The sequence below is a fragment of the Pelophylax lessonae genome, assembly GCF_965119305.1.
Source record: "Pelophylax lessonae genome assembly, chromosome: 3".
Classification (NCBI taxonomy): domain Eukaryota; kingdom Metazoa; phylum Chordata; class Amphibia; order Anura; family Ranidae; genus Pelophylax; species Pelophylax lessonae.
The window spans coordinates 664,162,575-664,184,028 of record NC_138770.1 but is presented as its reverse complement, the minus strand read 5'-3'; the positions used below and the strand labels follow the sequence as shown (position 1 = coordinate 664,184,028).

Here is a 21,454-nt window from a genome sequence, read left to right as displayed (position 1 = left end):
ATACCCCAGGACAGAAATGCCCTGGGCCCTCAATAATGCCAGAACCGGTGCAAGCACCTTGGTGAAGACCCGCGGAGCCGAGGCGAGACCAAAAGGCAACGCCACGAACTGGTAGTGATCCTCCGCAATGGCAAATCGAAGGTACCTCTGGTGACCCTCGAAAATGGGGATGTGAAGATACGCATCCTTCAAATCGATGGAGGCCATGAATTCCCCCGGAACCAGGGCAGCCACCACCGACCGCAGGGATTCCATGCGGAACTTGCGAACCCACACAGAGCGGTTCAGAGCCTTCAAGTCCAGAATTGGACGAACCTTGCCCTCCTTTCTGGGCACGGTGAACAGATTGGAATAAAACCCCCGAAATCTGTCCCGATGAGGCACCGGAACTACCACTCCCTGAGCCCTCAGGTCCCGCACCGCCAGGTGCAGGTCCTGTAAACGCTCTGGAGACAGTTGAAGATTTGAGGGAAAAAATCTGCTCTCCGGCCGAGAGAGAAACTCGATCTTGTAACCAGATCGAACGATCTCCTGAACCCATCTGTCCCGCACGCGGGCCAACCAGGGCTGAAGAAAACCAAGCAAGCGTCCCCCCACCCCAAAACTGGGTGAGGGCGCCCCTTCAGGCCGCACTGTTATGGGCTGCGGATCCGGATTGACCGGACTTCTGTTTTCCAGACCAGGGCTTCTTCTGAGAGCCCTGACCTTTGAACGGTTTGCCCTTGTAGTGCGACCGAAAGGCACGAAAGGACCCCTGAGGGGGCCGAAAATTAGCATGCTTCTTCCCAGAAGCCCCCTTAGCCTTGGGGAAATGGGGCAAGAGAGTGCTCTTACCTCCGGTGATCCCCTTAATCAACACATCCAAGGACTCCCCAAAAAGGCGAGACCCATCATAAGGCAGATTGGCTAAGGTCTTACGTGAAGACTGGTCCACCGACCAACATTTCAACCAAACCAGACGGCGAGACAACACCGCCACGCTGTGCACACGTGCAGCCAACGGGACTAGGTCCAAGTCCGCATCACACAGATACATGACACCCTGGTGGATTTGATCCACCATATCCAGGGTCGCCGGCGAGGCCGAATCGGCCACTAGGACGCGCCTAAGCATCTGCGTCCAACTTGCGACCGCCTGGGCCGCCATGAGAGAGGCAAACAGAGCCTTAAGCATAGAACCCGTAACAGAATAAGTATGACGGGCAAGAGACTCCAATCTCCTATCCGTGGCATCACGGAACACAGGGGAATCCTCTGCAGGAATCGCAGTGGATTTGTTTAAAACCGCAATTGCGTGATCCACTGGGGGTGGCACACACCACCTTTCATCAGTGGAAGGCGAGAAAGGATAACGCAGCTTGAACCTACTTGGTACAGCAAAAGGTTTGCGCAGATTGCGCCATTGTTCCTTAACAGCGCGCTGAAAATCATCATTGCAGGGAAAAACCTGCGGCGTCCTGCATTTTCTCTGCGTCCCATAAGCCGCCAAGGCAGCGGGGGGGACACACTTCATCCTGCAAACGCAGCGTTTGTTTTATGGAAGCAATCAATTCATCCATGATTGCAAGCTCTTCAGGCGAGCCAGGGGGAGAATTATCAACCCCTTCAACTTCAGCCTCCACCTCGGACCCCACTACATCCAGGGAGGAGCGGGACCCCGATAAGGAGGCCCCCGCCATAACAGCCCCATCACCTTCACCCTCAGAATCAGAGGAAAGAGAAACTCTGGGTCTTTTAGTAGATTGAGCAGCCACCAGCATCTGCACCTGAGCAGCAAGGCCAGCCACAATAGTGGCTAAATCCCCCCCTGGGGGGGAAACAGCGGTCCCCTGGCTTTCCACCAAGGCGGTAGGAAATTTGCCCTCCTGAGAATCCATTGCCCCTATTACAAATGCCGGATAATAAAGGGTTAACTGCCCCTTTAACAAGCGCGGCGAGCGCAGCCCACCGCACCACACATAAGCACAATGAGACCCCCACAGGGACAATAAAACTGACACAGGCAATGGATAAGAAGGATATAACCTGAGGAGACCCTCGCCGCTGCTGCTGCCTCTATCGGTGTTCCTGGAGAAGAGGAAGTGATGCTGCCAGGGCACTCTATGAAAGCCTATGGGAGGCTACAAGAAAATGGCCGCCATGCATGTAGAACATGCGGCCGGAGCGAGTGTAGGCAAAATGGCGCCGTTTGGCGCCGAAACCGCCGCTCCACAGTACAGTAATGCACACATGTCATCCATGCATAAAAAAACATGTCAGATCGCCGCAGCGATCGCTGTATAGTGCCCAAACATGCCCAAAACATGCCCCACAGCACACAGCTTCTCACACTGACAAGGCTGACACACACAGTGTCACACAGCTCCCCCCCCCTTGCAGCCCACAGCATGCAGCCAAGTGATAGGGAGACAAACAGTGTGAACAGAGGCAGGTTACACAGTCCTAGACTGACACCCCCCCAGACAGACAGGTCCCCACATAGATACACTTACCTCACAATGGCGTGGGGGACCCGCACAGGCGAACAAGCCGCTGCACATGAGGCAGGGAGAGTCGCATACAAGACGCACAGAATGAGGGTTAAGAAACCGCACAGCGTCCAGTGAGGTAGCCACCTCACCAATCATCCCTGCACCGAACAGGGATGGGTCGTTCACTGTGCCAGGAGCGTTACCTGGCTGAACGCTCGATGGCAGGCTGGGAAGCCACTGACCCACGACCTGCGACCAGGGGGATCAGCCCGAGACCCAGCCCGCATGATCCTCTTCATCCGAAGAACTAACTAACACTGATAAAAAGAACAGCTAAGTAAAGGTAGAGAGAAAACTCAAACAAAAATTCAAAAAAGAAAAAAGAGTCTGGGGCACAAAGCCCCAGCACAGAGAGAGCCAGCCACTCCTGACAAGCTAGACATTGAAACTGAGATATGATTGCAGGAAGTAGGAGGGTATTGACTGAGGGGACCACCCCTTGAGGGTGGGATATGTTAAAAGCTTTAATGTTAACATATTCTGTTGCCTAGCTACTCCTTCGGAGCAAAGTCTAATACCCCATATGTGACGAATATGAAGAGGCGGCGACTGTCGGAGGACGTAAGAGAAATTTTATTTAAAGGCAACGAGTATAACATGAAGTTTCCAAACATGAGGTGTTCCAAAAATGAAAGGGATCACAGTGCAGCATCAGTGGTACATCTAGAAGGTAGTGGCATAACCAAACAATATAGGGATATAACAATGTTACATAACAGTGCAAACAAAATAGGCCACAATAGAACAACAGAGTCTTAATATTAAGGACAGGGGAGGTAAACAGCCCAGGATATGCAGCCAGAGATGTTGGGGCTAGGAGGCCCTGGAGGTTCGGAATAGGAGTGGCTACAAGGCTGGTCTGTTATGGGAGGCAAGAAAATGCTTCAATAACCTTGGCCCATGGGGTACCTAAACATATTCAGTAACCAGCTCTGTCTGTGACAATATCCAGGTCTGCAAGGCACTGGGGCTGGGGAAAGCCTGTGAGATATATGGCACAAAGAGGAGAGAAGAGAGAATAGACACAAAAGATAGAGGGGTGAAAGTTCAAGGGGGGATAGAGGAAGAGAGGACACCCCTGGAAAAGGGGCAAACAGGAGACTCATTGAGTATGCGTCGGTAAGTGCCTTAGAGAGACAAGAGCGTTTTGTCAAAGTTAGCTGGTATGAAGGATTTTCTGTTTTTTTTTTTCTAGGCAAATCCCAGTCACAGTCCTTGAGCCCAGAGGCTTTGTAGAGTACTGGGTGGTATGAAGCCTCCAGCCCTAGGTCAATGTTTTGATGACAACCATCACACTGATTGTGCAGGTGTGTACAAGCCTCATATTAGGGTACTGAGTATTGTTCAGGGCTTCACCCAGGAGACAGAGAAGGGCTCCTTCCATTTAAATTAACAGCTACACACGCAGTGTAGCCATGCAAACCAACACAAGGAGAGTGTTTGAAATGACCATGCCAAGGCCTGTGAGCTTGGGTCTGTATAGGGACTTTAACACACAACCTGATGCCTTTGTCAGGAACCATAATAACTTGTGTTCCTTCTACCTAAAGCAACCCCTTAGGGCAAGCAAGCATACTGGTTCTTGGTTGCCCATTGTCCTCAACTCTTAGTTAGAACACAATGCTATAGTTTCTGGCCAGAAGGCACTGGGACTAACTGAATGAGACAAAGAAAGGTATCTGTAGTCTCCAGGCTGGTCAGGCAGTAGACAGTGACTGCTTGCAGAATCCTGGGGCAGTGCTAAGACAGGTACTGGGCAAGCATAGTCCAGAAACAGTTCCAAGGTCAGGGCAGGTAGCAAACAAGTCTAATGCAACAGACAGTTGTGAGATTACGGCATATAGTGAGCAAGTGTAGACCAGTAAACAAGCCAAGGTCAAGTTCACTGGTACTTGGTTGCCCATTGTCCCCAACTTTTAGAACACAATGCTATAGTTTCTGGCCAGAAGGCACTGGGACTAACTGAATGAGACAAAGAAAGGTATCTGTAGCCTTGAGGCTGGTCAGGCAGTAGACAGCAACTGATTGCAGAATCCTGGGGCAGTCCTAAGACAGGTACCTGGGAAAGCATAGTCCGGAAACAGTTCCAAGATAAGGGCAGGTAGCAAACAAGTCAATGTAATAGACGGTTCTGAGATTACGGCATATAGTGAGCAAGTGTAGACCAGTAAACAAGCCAAGGTCAAGTTCATACAGCAATCCAAAGAGAAGTCCAGGTACAAGGCAGGGGTCAGCAACAAACAATCCAACAAGAGGTCACAACAAAAAGGAAGCCAAGAAGCAGACAATATTACAAGCCTAGAGCTTGTCATCAGGAGGGATGAGGGCAGGCAGATAGGGGCAACCGTTGCCTGGGATTTGGGGATGCTGCTGGAGGGGGTGAGCCACCACTGGCCTATTAAGGCTGGGAGCATGTTTGGCCAAGAGTAGAGAGCGGCAGTTGCGTAGAAGCATGGCTCACGCTCCAAGTGGCTTCTACAGCGGTACATAGGAGAGCTGGAGGCACTTGCTCTCTAACAGAGACAAACTGAAGATCTGAACAGACATAACTACTCAAAAGGTTGAAAGCATTGAGTTTATGTTGTTCAATGTGATGGTAAAAACCACTGTGTGGGCAACATTTTTTCCTGTTCAGGAACAGGACTTGGCTAAAAGCTCTTTAATGTATTTTACTGGCTGGACTGGAGTTCATGAAAAGTGCTATACTCGAGCTGTCCCTACTTTGGTCACAGGGTATGACTACGGTGACATACTGATGCCGCTGGCAAAGTCTTAATGGTGCACTTCGAGCAGATATAAAAAAAAGAAAGTTTTCATCTTTAATATGAGGCAATGAGCACAATGCTAAGGCTCCATTCACACCTCAGCGTTTTGTAGTTTGAAGCTCAAAGCTCCAAAACCCTGAAGGAGAGAAAATCAATTATTCCCTATGGAGTTGGTTCACATCTCCACTACAAGTCGCCTGAAGCCAAATGCCAGAAGCTCAAAAAAAGTTCTGGAACTTTTGTTGTAGCTGATAATAGGCAAAATTGTGTGTATTCAACGCATTTTTATCCGTGTAGAAATAAATGGAAGCGCACCATTTGTGCGTTTTTGTGTGATTTTCTGCTCAAACAAAAAAAAAAAATTGTAATAATACGAATAAATAAATGTAAAAAAAAATAATAATCATCATAAATAAATAAAATAATAATACATAAATAAATAATAATTACAGTGATACTAAAGTCTCGTTTTTGTTTAGTTAAAAAAATAACAAACAAGTTATTCTTACCTGCCCTGTGCGGTTGGTTTTGCACAGAGCAGCCCGGATCCTCCTCTTCTCTGGTCCCTCTTCAGTGCTTCTGGCACCTCCCTCCCAAGCTGTTTACTGTGGGGGCTCCCAAGCCAAGCCACAGCTCCCTGTGTCCATTCAGACATGGAGCCGTGGCCTGGCCCTACCCCTTTTCTCTCCTCATTGGCTGACTGACTTTGATTGACAGCAGCGGAAGCCAATGGCGTCGCACTGCTGTCTGAGCCAATGATGAGGGGAGTTCCAGGCAGCAGAGACACTCTTGCAACATCACAGGGGGCTGCTGCACACAAAAGGTTTTATATCTTAATGCATAATATGCATTAAGATTAAAAAAAAAAAAAAACTTCTTTCTTTACAACCACTTTAACCCCTAACCTTAATTAAAAAAATAAATAAATTATTACTAATAATATTATTAACAATAATTACAAAATAATAATAAAACACCCAAACCCAAACAAAATAATAATAATAGTAATAATGTATTAATTAATTAATGACAATATTAGGAATAATTTATTTATTTTGTATTAGGGTGTTTTTTTATTAATATTTTTTTATTATTATTATTTTTTTAAGGCTTGGGGGTTATTTATTTATTATTAAGTAGAATGTATTCATTGTTTTTATTAATTATTTATTTATGATTATTTTTATTTCTGTGCGTATTTCTTTTACATGTATTTATTCATTTATTATTATTATTATTATTATTATTAGTAGTAGTTGTAGTAGTAGTAGTAGTAGTAGTATTAACACCCTAACCCTAACAAAAAATAAATAAAAAAATAAATAATAAATAACCCTAACCCAGGGATTTGCAAACTGCGGCACTCCAGCTGTTCCCATCAGTCCCATGGGAAGTCCCATCATGCCTCTGCCTCTGGGTGTCATGCCTGTGACTGTCAGAATCTTGCTATGCATCATGGGACTCGTAGTTCTGCAACATCTGGAGGGCCAAAGTTAGCATATCCCTGCCTTAACCCCTAGTCCTAACCTTAACCTAACCTTAACGCTAACCCATTACCCTAACAAAAATAATAAATAAAATAATAGGAATAATAAAAAAGAAATAAAAGCTAAAGGAAAAGATAATAATACCAACCCCTAATCCTAACCCTAACCTAACCTTAACTCTAACCCCTTACCCCAACAAAAAAATTAATTAATAAATGAATAATAATAATAAAAAAATAAATAAAAGCTAAAAGAAAAGCTAAAAAGATGAAAAACCTAGCAACAAATGTTGCAACAGATAATAGTTTTTTCTATTGGCTAATAAAAAAACTGCCAGAACTCAAAAACACTAAAATGTGCCAAAATCTAGCATAAAAGCAATGCAGCCTCGATGCAACCAGTTAACACTTTTACCAATTTTTCCACAATGACAGAGAATTTCATGTTTGGTCAAAAGCTCACAGTGGTGTCTACTGATCCCAAACAGCAAGAAGTGAAAGCCGAACCCATTCCAAAGGATACAATGAACAGTTTAAAAGTCTGTTTAGATATAAGGGAACCAGAATATTAGAATTTGAAAAATGACAAACTTGAACTTATTTCTTCTTTTGTCAGAGAGTGGCGCTATACTTCTGGTGTCTCCAATAATCTGGAGAAGCATCCCGTGTGTTAATGACAATTTTGACACGTGGGATAAAAGAGCTAAATGTCAGGGTGCCAGGAAACCAGACCACACAGGGGTGCAAGTAAAATAAAGCAGTTTATTGGAGCAAACAAAAATAAACGCATAGCAAGGGTGAGGAAGTGAGAGCAGGAACAAGTCGAGGTCAAGTCCAGTAGCTGGTAGTCAACCAAGCCGGGGTCAAGTCCAGAAGCGGGTAGTCATCCAAGCCGGGATCGAGTCCAGAAGCGGGTAGTCATCCAAGCCGGGGTCGAGTCCAGAAGCGGGTAGTCATCCAAACCGGGGTCGAGTCCAGAAGCGGGTAGTCATCCAAGTCGGGGTCGAGTCCAGAAGCGGGTAGTCATCCAAGCCGGGGTCGAGTCCAGAAGAGGGTAGTCATCCAAGCCGGGGTCGAGTCCAGAAGCGGGTAGTCATTCAAACCGGGGTCGAGTCCAGAAGCGGGTAGTCATTCAAGCCGGGGTCGAGTCCAGAAGCGGGTAGTCATCCAAGCCGGGGTCGAGTCCAGAAGCGGGTAGTCGTCCAAGCCGAGGTCGAGTCCAGAAGCGGGTAGTCATCCAAGCCGGGTCGAGTCCAGAAGCGGGTAGTCATCCAAGCCGGGTCGAGTCCAGAAGCGGGTAGTCATCCAAGCCGGGGTCGAGTCCAGAAGTGGGTAGTCTACCGATGCCAGGTTGTCTGCCGATGCGGGGTCGAGAGGCAGAAGAGTCGTCAGCCAACCCAGGTCATACATGGAGGAACACGGAGAACAGAAGACTGCTAGAAGAGATGAACCTTGTAGCACACACAAAAAGGGCAAGGACTTCAACGCATCATGTGATAGATATAGTCAGGTGTGCAGCATTATCACTGTGCGACACCCAGGCATCAGGCAAGTGATGATGCAATCAGAGTTTATAAGAGGCAGCAGTCTGCACATGTCCAAGACGGTTGCCAACAGGAGGGCAAGGTAAGACCTTGACACTAAAGCAGTTATGAATCTTCTTTTATGTCAGGGGGAAGATACCCAAGAGGAGCATTGAGCCTTAGGGCACCCCAGGTTAATGGATTTTAGAATTATGAACTCATTTAAATTTGATTGAAATATAAGTCATACCCTTTCGGAAACCTTTGAGACTGTTCAGTTATTGGATTCCTATTGTATAGAGACTAACTAATTGTTCCTTAATGAGGAAAAATGGGATCATGATGTTCTTATTGGCCTAAAAGCAGAAACATCACCAAGAGACATGTAACTCTGCAGTTAATAACGAGATACTGCTAGTCAGGCCTGAGAAAATGACATAGAACTGGGCCAGCATTATAGTTTGCCATGTTGACAGCAAGAAAATACAATGACACTGTGGCTAAGTGTTTAGCAGTCTTGCTATGCAGCTTGAGTTCTGGGTTCAGTTGCCACAGTGGTGTTGTCTATGTGGACTTTGAAACCTCACCTTGTATCTGTATGGTCTTCTTTTTCTAAGACTAGCCATGCCTGGATCTTTTTTTTTTTTTGATCAGCCAGAGAGCTAAAAAACGAACGTATTCCCCCCCTAAACAAGAAGTGGATTGGTTAGGTCCAGGGCTTTTTTTCAGCAGGAACGAGGGGGAACGCAGTTCCGGCACCTCCAGCACTGAATGCATGTAATGGTAAGGGTTGCTTGAGGGTCTATTATGCTGGCTGCTGGGGGGGATCTATTGTAACTGGTGGGGGTCTATTTTTGCATGGAAGTCTATTGTTGCTGGGGGAGATCCAGTCTGGCTGGGATGGGATCTATTGTTGCTGGCTTCAGGGGATCTATTTTACTGCTTTTTTTTCTTGTCATTAACAAATTACATACAAATGATTTATCACCACAAAATAGTACATGGTTGTGTCTTCTCTAAAAGGTGGGTAGGGGTTGGAACCAGTAATGTCACTGGTAATCCCAAAAGTGTCAAAAATGTCAGTCAAGGGTCCGATCTGTCCGCCGCAATGTCGCAGTCCCGCAAAAATATTTGCAGATCGCCGCCATTACTCGTTAAAAAAAAACACCAAGAATGACAAAAATCTTTCCCTTTGTTAGTAAACAAGATAACTTTTGCGCAAACCAATCAAAATACGCTTTTTGCGATTTTTTTTACCAAACATATGTAGCATAAAACAAATTGGCCGAAAATGTTAAAAAATTTTGATTTTTACATTTTTTTGGGGGGAATTTCATATAAAAAAATGTGAAAAATATTGTTATTTTTGCAAAATTTACGCTCTTTTTTTGTTTATAGCGCATGATCAAAAAATCGCACAGGTGATCAAATACCACCAGAAGAAAGCTCTGTTTGTGGGAAAAAAAGGACGACAAATTCGTTTAGGTACAGCGCCGCACGACCGCGCAATTGTCCGTTAAAGGGGGGTAAAATCTTTCGGGGCTTAAGTGGTTAATTCGAGAAATACTGATTGATGATTGTTACTGCCTCGATAACTAACAAGTTTTGTTTTACTAGCATGCGATGTCTGACATTGCTATAGTGTGAACCGGCATTGAGGTAAGCTTGGAAAAAAAATAAAAACAATAATTATTGCAAAAAATAATAATTTACCGCTACAAAATTACCAGACCAACAAAATGGATTACAATGGGAATTAGCCATGGCCACTCCTAAAGGAGAGGTGTCATGTGCTTTGAACAGATTCTAATCCTACAGGATTGTCAGACTCAGTAAAAGCACTTGAGCAGGTCATTATACCAGTAGGCACTAGTCCCTTAAGTTCTTTAGAATTAAAGAGGATTTTTTTTCCCCAACCTATAATTCAAAATTCAGCACTTAAACCAAGCAAATTATGGGTCTCCTGCAATCATTCTACATCTTGATCAGTCTTGAGAGGCATGTATAGATCACCGATAACAGTTTCTGCCTCAATCACGTTTGACTGAGCTTTAAATACATCCATGGCAGTTCTTCAAAGAAAAAATCCTTGCATGAGAAAGCTCAAAGCTGTTTATATATTTAAGATCTGTAGGATGGGAATTTCCAGTCGAATGTTTACATGGACACTATGCAGAATGTGCATAACTGGTCACACATGAGGACACTGGTCACACATGAAGACACTGGTCACACATGAAGACACTGGCCACAAATGAAGATAACTGAAATTAAGAAACAAATGACCAAATTCCCATACAATCCTCTGTAGACCCAACATGCAAATCTGCAATTCCGGGAATTGGGCAACCACCCTTTTACTGTCTGTGGACAAAAAGCTTAAAGAGGATCTTCACCCTAGAGCAGGCATGTCCAACCTGCGGCCCGAGGGCCAAATATGGCGCAGGCAATGCGGCCCACTGCCCCCGACAATTATTTTTTTGCTGGGGAGGAAGGAAGACGGGTCGGGGGCACGGCCACAGCAGCTTCCAACTGTAGGCAGAGGCTGCCTCGGAGGGGAGGTGGGGGGGGGGCGAGAATGTGCAGTGTTTCTGCCTCCTACCACCATGACCACTTCAAATCACTGAAGTGGTCATGGTGGTTAGAGTGTTCCTTTATTATCTCTCAGAAAAAGTAAACCTCTGTATACTGATTGCAGTTCACTTGATCATCCTCTAGTTGTGTTAAATTAGTGTGTGTGGGGGGGGGGGGGGGCGCAGCGGCATTTTATTACTTATATACCATAAAGCGGAGTTCCAGCCTAACCGCACACTCACCTGTCCCACGGTCCAGCGATGCGCCGTCTTCTCCCTCTCTGCTCCGCGGCGTCGGCATCACTGATGTGGGCACCCACGGCTGTGACAGTTTGTGGCTTCACAGCCGGGTACGCACTGCGCATGCGCGAGTTGCGCTACGCGTCGTGATTGGCCGGCAATCTTCTGGGACCTCTGACATGTCCCAGAAGATTGCAGGGAGGGAAGGAGAGAGGAGAACTTCCGCTCAGGGCGCCGCGGCGCTCCGAGCGGAAGTGGGAGCGGGTACCTGTCAAAACTAGGTACCCGCTCCCCCCCCCCCCAAAAATGACATGCCAAATGTGGCATGTCAGGGGGTTAGGACTATTTAAAGCGGAAGTTCCACTTTTGGGTGGAACTCCGCTTTAACTATAGTATATAATTTATATGTGGCCCGAGAAAATTTCTCTTCACTCATTGTGGCCCAGAGAACCCAAAAGGTTGGACACCTATGCCCTAGAGAGAAAAAAATAAAAGGACACTTACCTGTCCAGGGATCCAGCACTGTCCTCCCCAGGCTGGGATCTTTACCAGTCTTCTGGTCCATGGCTTCGGCATGTTTACTGTGAGAAGCTGGCTGTGACTCCTTGAGCTTCACAACTGGCTGTCCACTGCACATGTGCGAGCTGCGCTTTATGAGTAGTGCCACAGCCTACTAGGACCTGTGATGTGTCCCAAAAGGCTGCAGGCAAAGAGAGGGGTGGGCAAACTTCCACTCAGAGGGGAAGTGGGAGTGGGTACCTATGAAAACTAGATATATTAGGGACCCACTCTCCCCACAAAATGTAATGTTCCAAACATGGTAGAGGATGAAGGGGGGGGGGGGAGAGGGAGGAGTACATAAAGGGGTTTAGGATGAAGTTCTGCTTTAAGTTTAGGTATGCCAATTTTTACAACATTATATTAGTCCAGTTTGGGCTAATGCAAGTATGTATGTGCCGTACCTGTGGGATGCCTGTGAAGGCTGGAAATGACTGTAGTAGGCACCACTACTACTCCAGTGATCTCCGATATCTTCTGAGTCCTGTGCCGAGTGACTGCTCTACTGCATTGTGAGAGCAAGTGGTTGCTCACTCGACATGGCCACCATTCAAAGAACACTTTGAAAGTTTTCAATAAATGCAACGTATTCTTTGATTGGATAGGGTGGAAATTGGGTTGTCACTGCCCTGCCTCTCCACCTTGCTCAATAAGAGAAAGTTTTTGTTATTAGTTGTTTATTTTTTCTATTTATTTTGCGATGGTGCTGTGCCCTGCCATGGTGAAAAAAGGAGTATATGACACACGGGTTTCTCACTGATGTAGGTTGAGGATCGCCACAATGACTATTCTGAGTGGAGAATTTGATTTTACAATTTTCTCCATGACTGGTAATCCCTGGATTCGGTTCTGGAGTCCAGAAGCTTTGAAGAGTCTTAGAAGGGATGAAGCCTCTAACCCTATGTGACATAAACTATATTTTTCACTGTGGCAGGACAGAGCACTGTCACAATATAAAATATGTTTTTAACAAATGTTTAGGGCAGGGTGCATTCAAGACATTGGTATGGCAGAGTATTATGTGGTTTTCTAAAGAATGAACACGGCCAGGCTTGGACTGGCCAGAGGGCAAACCGGGAACTTGCCCAGTGGGCTGGAGCCACATGTCCTTGTGAGGCCCAAGAAAGTTGAGCTGCTCCTTGAGCCCAGGCCTCTCACCCCGCCTCTCCGCGACCACCTAGCTGCCAGTTCATTTCAACGGGGGGGCGTAAACATGAAGAGGGAGGAGCTAGAAAAGACACCTTTGGCCTCTCTGCTGCCACACGGCCACCAGCTCAGTTCAGCCATCACTGCCAGAGGGTGTGGCCATGAAGGAGGAAGGAGCTAGAGGAGACAGCTGCTGCAGACACCACAGAGCCGGATTAGAGAGAACGTGAGTGAGGCCCCCCTGTGAGCCTGAATAGGAGGAGTGGTGGGGGTGGCTGCATTTAGAAGAATCAAGCTCTCCATTTCCTTCTGCAGCCTTTGAAAGCCTGTGGGAGGGAGGGGAGGAGAAGCAGGCATTCAGAGGCTACAGTAGGAAATTGAGAGCTTGATTCTTCCAAATGCAGCCGCTCCCACCGCTCCTCCTACTCAGTGTCTTTCTGCTGACCCCCAGTTCTCTCTGACCCCTCCCCCAGTGCTCCCCCCCTAGTGCTCTCCAGCCCCCCCGTGGACTCCAATATCCCCAAGTGCTCTTGCCCCCCCCCCCCAGTGCTCTCCAGCCCACCCAGTGCTCCCCAGCCCCCTGTGCTCTCCGATATCCTCCAGTGCTCTCTGCCCTCCCCAGTGCTCTCCAGTTTTGGGTGGAGTAACTTGACTGGCCTGCACAGAGTCCTGACCGCAACCCGATAGAACACCTTTGGGATGAATTACAGCAGAGACTGCAAGTCAGGCCTTCTCTCCAACATCAGTGCTTGACCTCACACATGCGTTTCTGGAAGAATGGTCAAACATTCCCATAAACACACTTAAACCTTGTGGACAGCCTTCCCAGAAGAGTTGAAGCTGTTATATCTGTAAAGGATGGGCCAACTCAATATTGAACCCTACAGACTAAGACTGGGATGCCATTAAAGTTCATGTGTAAGAAAAGGCAGGTGTCCCAATACTTTTGACAATTTAGTGTAAATCACTGCCTTCTGCAGCAAAGCCCTGTGAGCAGAGGCCAACCTGATTATGCGGTTGGTCCATCATTGCCTGGCCTCACAGGTGTTCTTTAAACTAGAAGAGAATAGCAATGGTGCAGGCCAGTAGAGATGGGCTCAGGGGTGTTCGGGATCCTAGTCCAAACCCACATGCCCGATCCCACCATGAAGCTGACACTGCACACTGCTTATCACAGGCACAGGAGTCTGTGCATCTGCAGACTGGGAAATGTCTCACTGCCTGCAATTGGGGGTTTCCAGTGGAGGGATCAGGCAGGTTGGTTGGGACTAGGACTCCAAACACGCTTGAGCCCATCTCTACAGGCCAGAGGATGACACAGAGGGCAATACTGTAGTATGCAGGAGATAAGTACATTGGTTTTATTATTTTTTATTTTTTACAGGAGGGAGGAGCAGAGATTTAAAAAATGTCTATCTATCTATCTATCTATCTATCTATCTATCTATCTATCTATCTATCTATCTATCTATCTATCTATCTATCTATCTATCTATCTATCTATCTATCTATCTATCTATCTATCTATCTATCTATCTATCTATCTATCTATCTATCTATCTATACAGTATCTCACGAAAGTGAGTACACCCTTTACATTTTTGTAAATATTTTATTCTATCTTTTCACGTGACAACACTGAAGAAATGATACTTTGCTACAATGTAAAGTAGTAAGTGTACAGCTTGTATAACAGTGTAAATTTTCTGTCCCCTCAAAATAACTCAACACACAGCCATTAATGTCTAAGCCACTGGAAACAAAAGTGAGTACACCCCTAAGTTAAAATGTCCAAATTGGGCCCAAAGTGTCAATATTTTGTGTGGCCACCATTATTTTCCAGCACTGCCTTAACCCTCTTGGGCATGGAGTTCACCAGAGCTTCACAGGTTGCCACTGGAGTCCTCTTCCACTCCTCCATGACGACAATACGGGGCTGGTGGATGTTAGAGACCTTGCGCTCCTCCACCTTCTGTTTGAGGATGCCCCACAGATGCTCAATAGGGTTTAGGTCTGGAGATATGCTTGGCCAGTCCATCACCTTTACCCTCAGCTTCTTTAGCAAGGCAGTGGTTGTCTTGAAGGTGTGTTTGGGGTCGTTATCAGGTTGGAATACTTCCCTGCAGCCCAGTCTCTGAAGGGAGGGGGGGAGGGGATCATGCTCTGCTTCAGTATGGCACAGTACATGTTGGCATTCATTGATCCCTCAATGAACTGTAGCTCCCCAGTGCCGGCAGCACTCATGCAGCCCCAGACCATGACACTTCAACCACCATGCTTGACTGTAGGCAAGACACACTTGTCTTTGTACTCCTCACCTGGTTGCCACTACACACGCTTGACACCATCTGAACCAAAAAAGTTTATCTTGGTCTCATCAGACCACAGGACATGGTTCCAGTATTCCATGTCCTTAGTCTGCTTGTGTTCAGCAAACTTTTTGCGGGCTTTCTTGTGCATCATCTTTAGAAGAGGCTTCCTTCTGGGATGACAGCCATGCAGACCAATTTGATGCAGTGTGCGCGTATGGTCTGAGCAATGACAATGCTGGCAGAACTCTATTTCTTAAAGACAACCTCTGGATATGACACTGAGCACATGCACTCAACTTCTTTGGTCGACCATGGCAAGGCCTGTTCTGAGTGGAACCTGTCCTGTTAAACCACTGTATGGTCTTGGCCACCGTGCTGCAGCTAAGTTTCAGGGTCTTGGCAATCTTCTTATAGCCTAGGCCATCTTTTTGGAGAGCAACAATTCTTTTTTCAGATCCTCAGGGAGTTCTTTGCCATAATGTCCCATGTTGAATTTCCAGTGACAAGCCTGAGAGAGTGAGAGCGATAACACCAAATTTAACACACCTGCTTTCCATTCACACCTGAGACCTTGTAACACTAATGAGTCACATGACACCGGGGGGGGGGGGGATAGCTAATTTGGACATTTCCACTTAGGGGTGTACTCACTTTTGTTGCCAGCGGTTTAGACATTAATGGCTATGTATTGAGTTATTTTGAGGGGACAGCAAATTTACACTGTTATACAAGCTGTACACTCACTACTTTACATTGTAACAAAGTGTCATTTCTTCAGTGTTGTCACATGAAAAGATAGAATAAAATATTTACAAAAAATGTGAGGGGTGTACTCACTTTTGTGAGATAATATATATATATATATTTTTTTTTTTTATTATAGCTCTGAACATAAAATCTGAAAACCCAGAAAAGAACCAGCTATGCAGGACATTGGAGGATGCACAGGGCAGATACAGATTTAGCTGCTATATAATGTCTTTATAAGTAAAACATCCCCAACTCACATTTTTGTTCCTTTTTCGTTTGTTGCCGAAAATTGGAATTGATTTCCATCATAGTTTTTTTCAGTTGATGAAAATTCTGAGCAATTTTTCGTTTCATTTTCGTCACTGGAAAAATGGCGCTGATGGTAGGTAGTAAAAGTAGAAGGTAGGTAGTGCATTGTTTTTTTTTTTTTTTTTACAGGAGCGATATATACAGTATATATATATATATAAATATATATATACACACATATATATATATATATATATATATTATATTATATATAATATATATATATATATATATATATATATATATATATATATATATATCGAATATGACAATGATTATTAAAAAAATAATGGAGATGGGTTTTACATATATCTATATATATATATATATATATATATATATATATATATATATATATATATATATATATATATATATATCGAATATGACAATGATTATTAAGAAAATAATGGAGATGGGTTATATATATATATATAGTTAGATAGCCAAATTCAATTTTTTTTCAATTCCTTTACCCTCTCCGCGTGTAAAAAAAAAAAAAAAAAATTATATATATATATATATATATATATATATATATATATATATATATATATATATATATATATAAATATTTATATATAGCTCTGAACAAAAAATAATGAAAAATGTATATAAAAATATAGAAATATACCTTTTCCTTTAAGTATATTTTTAGTGTCTTAGGTGGCCACGTTAAGAGCTGTGTTTAAAGGGATCTGTAATAAGCGATGTGGCTGCACTGCCCCATCCTAGGTGTTTTTTTTTTTTTTTTTTAATGATTTACTTCTGTGTTGTCATTCCCAGCTCTCCCTGCTCTAGACAGGGAAATGTGCAAACACAGAGGAGATAAAAAGAAAGTTCAAAGTCTAATTGAACATAAAACATACCTTACATGGAGGCAGCACAAAGAGAATTCTTCCCCTAAAAGCTTACAATCAAAGCTGTGTCTCTGGCATTATAAATCCGAACAAAAGCTCATCTGTTCAGGTTGTAGCTTCCGGCCAGAGATTGGGAAAACACAGGTGTCGTGCTGCAATAATGCACCCAGCATAACGGCTGGAGGGAACAGCCAGGACGGCCAGAAATAGAAGCACAAGACACACAGGGGTGTAACTTGTAGGTAACTGAACCAGTGAATTCCTCATACATAGCGATGACGCATCAGCTGCTCCGTCTACTCACCTTTAATCAATGGTGCCTTCATATTGCTTTCTATGTGTGCTAGTATGGATTAGAGGGAGATTATTACATGACTCAAAAACTCTGCCACTGAAAAAACAGGTTTTAGTTTAAAGTCAACCTGTCCTTCACCTGGCCAATTCAAATTTGGAAAATGTGGAAAACCCCAGAAGAGGCCCCCTGCAGCAGCTAAAAATAACCGTCCATTTTTGGACCAGTTATTTTCCCCTAGGAGCAGTCATGAAGTTTTGTCTGTGGAATGGGATTTCAAATGAAAGGTCTTCTGGTGGTCACATCATCCAACTACCTTCTCATGCTTATAGCCTTGCCTAAGGGCTCATTCACATGTGCTTCAGGGTCCGCTGCTCCTCTGAGAAAGCGACTCACACTCAGGTCACTTTTCAAAGATGATTGACAGGCGGCGAGGAGGGGTTGTATCAACCCACAACAAATAAATAACCCCCTCAGCCGCAAAAAAAGGAGACAATGAGGACAGGTAAAAAAAATTGTGAATTGTGAAAAGTGAATTAACTCATGAAACGCGTTGATCCGCAACACCATTAAATATGCCAAACAGATGTCTCATACCTATGTTGTACACTTTATTGTCCCCTTTTTATAGGGCTGGGGAGATTTATTTGTTGTTTTTCATTACAGGGATGGCGCCTGAAGAGTCACATTGATAGTTATAGGAGGGTTCCACCATTAGTATATTCTGCATTGTATCCCCCCGCCACGTTAAACCCTTTGGACCCCGCAATAGCTCACCACAACCACTTGAACTTCACATGGTTTCATCATTTGAATGAGTCATGATCTACGGATCGTAGCACCTTCTCAAAGCGATATGGTGTATGATTACTGCAACAACCGCATGTGTACAGTTCCAGCCAATGCCTGTGCAGCTAAAGGGAGAATGATTTGGGGGCCATAAAACCACAGCTCAACTGTGCAGTTTTACCCCCCTCCCAACCACCGGTGTGCACAAGCCCTTAAAATGTCGACCTTTTGGCTGAAACACTGACCTCCCTACTGAAATATGACTACACCAAGAAAAAATCTTATTGGTGTTATAAATCTTAGCAGTATACTTATAAAAAAGATCTCAGAGCTATTTGTCCTGTGAAACTGCATGTGCATTCGTTCTGTGCAAATGGTAGCCAAATCAACTGTTATCCGGCTATTTTCTCTCCAGGTCAAATGCTCACTCATACAAAATATAGTGTGACATGAAAATACTGCATTATGGCCACTAGATGTAGCTGATAAAAAAACTCATAGAGAGGGGTGGGGTTATAGGAGGAAGCCCAGGGGGCATGTCCTCAAACCTTTTTTAGTGTTCACTCACCTGGTGATTGGTACCAAGTACCAGCCTTTGACACAGTGTATTTGAATATCAACCCCGTGTCCCATACTGTACAGGTAATATAAATACTTATTTACTATGACTGTCAGCTCCCACTAGTGGCCATAATGTGGTATTTTCCTGATTTACTTGCTATAGAGAGAAATAACATAGCCTAATAACATTGGATTTGGCCTCTATTCACACAGGGCTACTGTGAATGCCTCCTTTCGGCAGCAGTATAACCAAAAGGTTTTAAGACTCCCTGTGTCCCTCAATGGAAAAGAAAGAGACAACCAATTTGCCCCAGCCCAGAGCCAAGAGACAGGAGGTTTCAACCAGGGGTCCAAGGAGCCCTAACCAGGAGTCAAGAGACAGGGGGTCTCAACCAGGGGTCTGAGGATCCCTAAGTAGGAGTCAAGAGACAGGGGGTCTCAACCTGGCAACATGGCGAGAGACAGGAGGTCCCAACCTGGCAACCGAGGAGCCCCAACCAAGAGTCAAGAGACAGGAGGTCTATATCAGGCGTCCAAAGAGCCCTAAGCAGAAGTCAAGAGACAGGAGGTCTCAAGCAGGGGTCAGAGGTGCCCCAGCCAGGAGCCAAGAGGTAGGACAGGAGGTCTCACCCAGAGGTCAGAGGAGCCCTAACCAGGAGTCAAGAGACAGGAGGTCTAAACCAGGGGTCAGAGGCGCCCTAGCCAGGAGCCAAGAGGCAGGAGGTCTAAACCAGGGATCAGAGATGCTCTAGCCAGGGGCCAAGAGACTGGAGGTCTCACCCAGGGGTCAGAGGTGCCCTAGCCAGGAGCCAAGAGACAGGAGGTCTCACCCAGGGGTCAGAGGTGCCCTAGCCAGGAGCTAAGAGACAGGGGGTTTTACCCAGGGGTCTGAGGAGTCTTAGCCAGGAGTCAAGAGACATGAAGTCTAAACTAGGGATCAGAGTTGCCCTATCCAGAAGCTAAGAGACAGGAGGTTCCACCGAAGGGTCATAGGTGCCTCAGCCAGTAGCCAGGAGGTCTTGTCCCAGGAGTCAGGTTGCCCTTTATTAGGGTGTCAGGAAAACCCCTTCTCAGAGACCAGGAGTGGGCCATGCAGCAGGGCAGTGCAACTAAAGGCTGAGTGAGCCTAGAGAACCAGGATAGCTGGGCAACACAGTCAGAGGGACTGGTAAGAAGAGCAGCGGTTCTGCTGACAATGGAGCCAGGTGGCTTGGCATTTTCAGTTAAATGTGATAAGGAAAACCCCTGCGGGGGGCAACTGGTGATTATGTGAACCTAAAGTTTTGTTCAATAAAAGTGGGCTGCCATGCCCTAAAATACAGTTTGGGCTGGTGCAACTCATTGGAAAACCACCTACCGCATGAGCATACTCACCCCAATGCAGACTGAATAACATATTAAATAATTAAAGTATAAGCCAAAAAACTATACACGCCCTTTAAAGACTTAACAAAAAAACATGGAAAAGACCTACAAATGAAACTCCGTTCAATCACCCATTCTACTATTGTATGCTGGCCAACAAAGGCGATGTCATGTTCTTCTATTACTGTAAGTTAAATAGGAAAACCCCCAACAAATAAACTAAACTTAACATACTAGTCTGACCGCTTCAGTCATTTATTTACTGATAACAAATATTTGACTGGTGCTCAAACACCTCGCTAATGCGTGCTGAACAATCACCCCGGAGTGCTGGCAGACAACCAACCACCAGCTATGCCCTCCCTGGATCTTATTAAAAGGAGTCGGCAGCATGGGCAATCCCTCTGTCATTGTAATACCCCGGCTACAATTACCCCCCATGTCCTCATAACAGGCTGAAGGAAGCAGAATCAAATCAGCAGATCATCCGATTAGATCTACTCTCTCTGGCCACTTATTAGGCAGGGGTCAAGTCCTGGGAAAAAAGTGTGGGAACTCATCCAAGATCCACCCCCCCCCTCAAAAATAAGAAAAGTGTGTGTGTGTGTGTATATATATATATACTGTATATATACCATTTGAGGAGTGAGGGCCACTTTAGGGACTTGGTAACCGGTCGTGGGCCACAATGAGCGGAGCAGGCAGATGAGAGGTCGGTGCCAACCCAGCATACGCAGAGCAGACATGGACACATTCCGTTCTACTCTATGGGCCCTCTGACCCAATCAGCCTAGAGGGAAAGGGACCGATCCCCTTCTGTTTTTTTAAGTGGATCAGATTGGAGATAGGCGGGTGTAAACAGACACAAGTCCACTTACATCTGCTGCTCTATAGAGGTGAATGGAGGGTCCGATTGGTTCCACCTGAAAACAGACAGGCGGACCTGATCGGACCGATCGTGTGAAAGGGGCCTAAGACTGCTTTCACATGGATGCACTGCGGTTTACCTGCAACCCAACTGACTTCAGTCTTTACTTCTTCCAGAGGACTCCTGCAGGTATCGCTGACTGTTCGCTGTCCCCCAGGCAGGTATGGCTGGTGGCTGCTGCTGGCTGTCCTCCAGGGCTGGTACTGCTGGTGGGTACTGCTGGCTGGTACTGCTGGTGGGTACTTCTGGATGGTGCTGCTGGCTGGTACTGCTGGTGGGTACTTCTGGCTGGTACTGCTGGTTGATACTGCTGGCGGGTACTGCTAGCTGGTACTGTTGACTGGTACGGCTGGTGGGTACTGCTGGTGGTTTCTGCTGGTGGGTACTGCGGGCTGGCTCCCGACCCACCATTTCTGAGCATCAGTGTAACAGGAGTGGCACTGGAGGAAGCATGCGGCTGCAGTAG

The 21,454-nt window shown here is 45.6% G+C and overlaps 1 protein-coding gene across 7 annotated transcripts in view; it reads right to left on the bottom strand.

Moving 5' to 3' along the window:
- PLCB4 (phospholipase C beta 4) overlaps window positions 1–21,454 on the bottom strand; it is a 608,938-nt gene that overhangs the window by 396,649 nt on the left and 190,835 nt on the right. Inside the window, exon 1 of one of the 7 annotated variants that reach the window (XM_082250182.1) lies at window positions 17,063–17,128. The exons of the other annotated variants lie outside the window; for them this stretch is intronic. The gene's annotated coding sequence lies outside the window, so the exon portion shown is untranslated. Of the gene's footprint in view, window positions 1–17,062; window positions 17,129–21,454 lie in introns of those variants that run through there. 7 annotated transcript variants of the gene reach the window in all.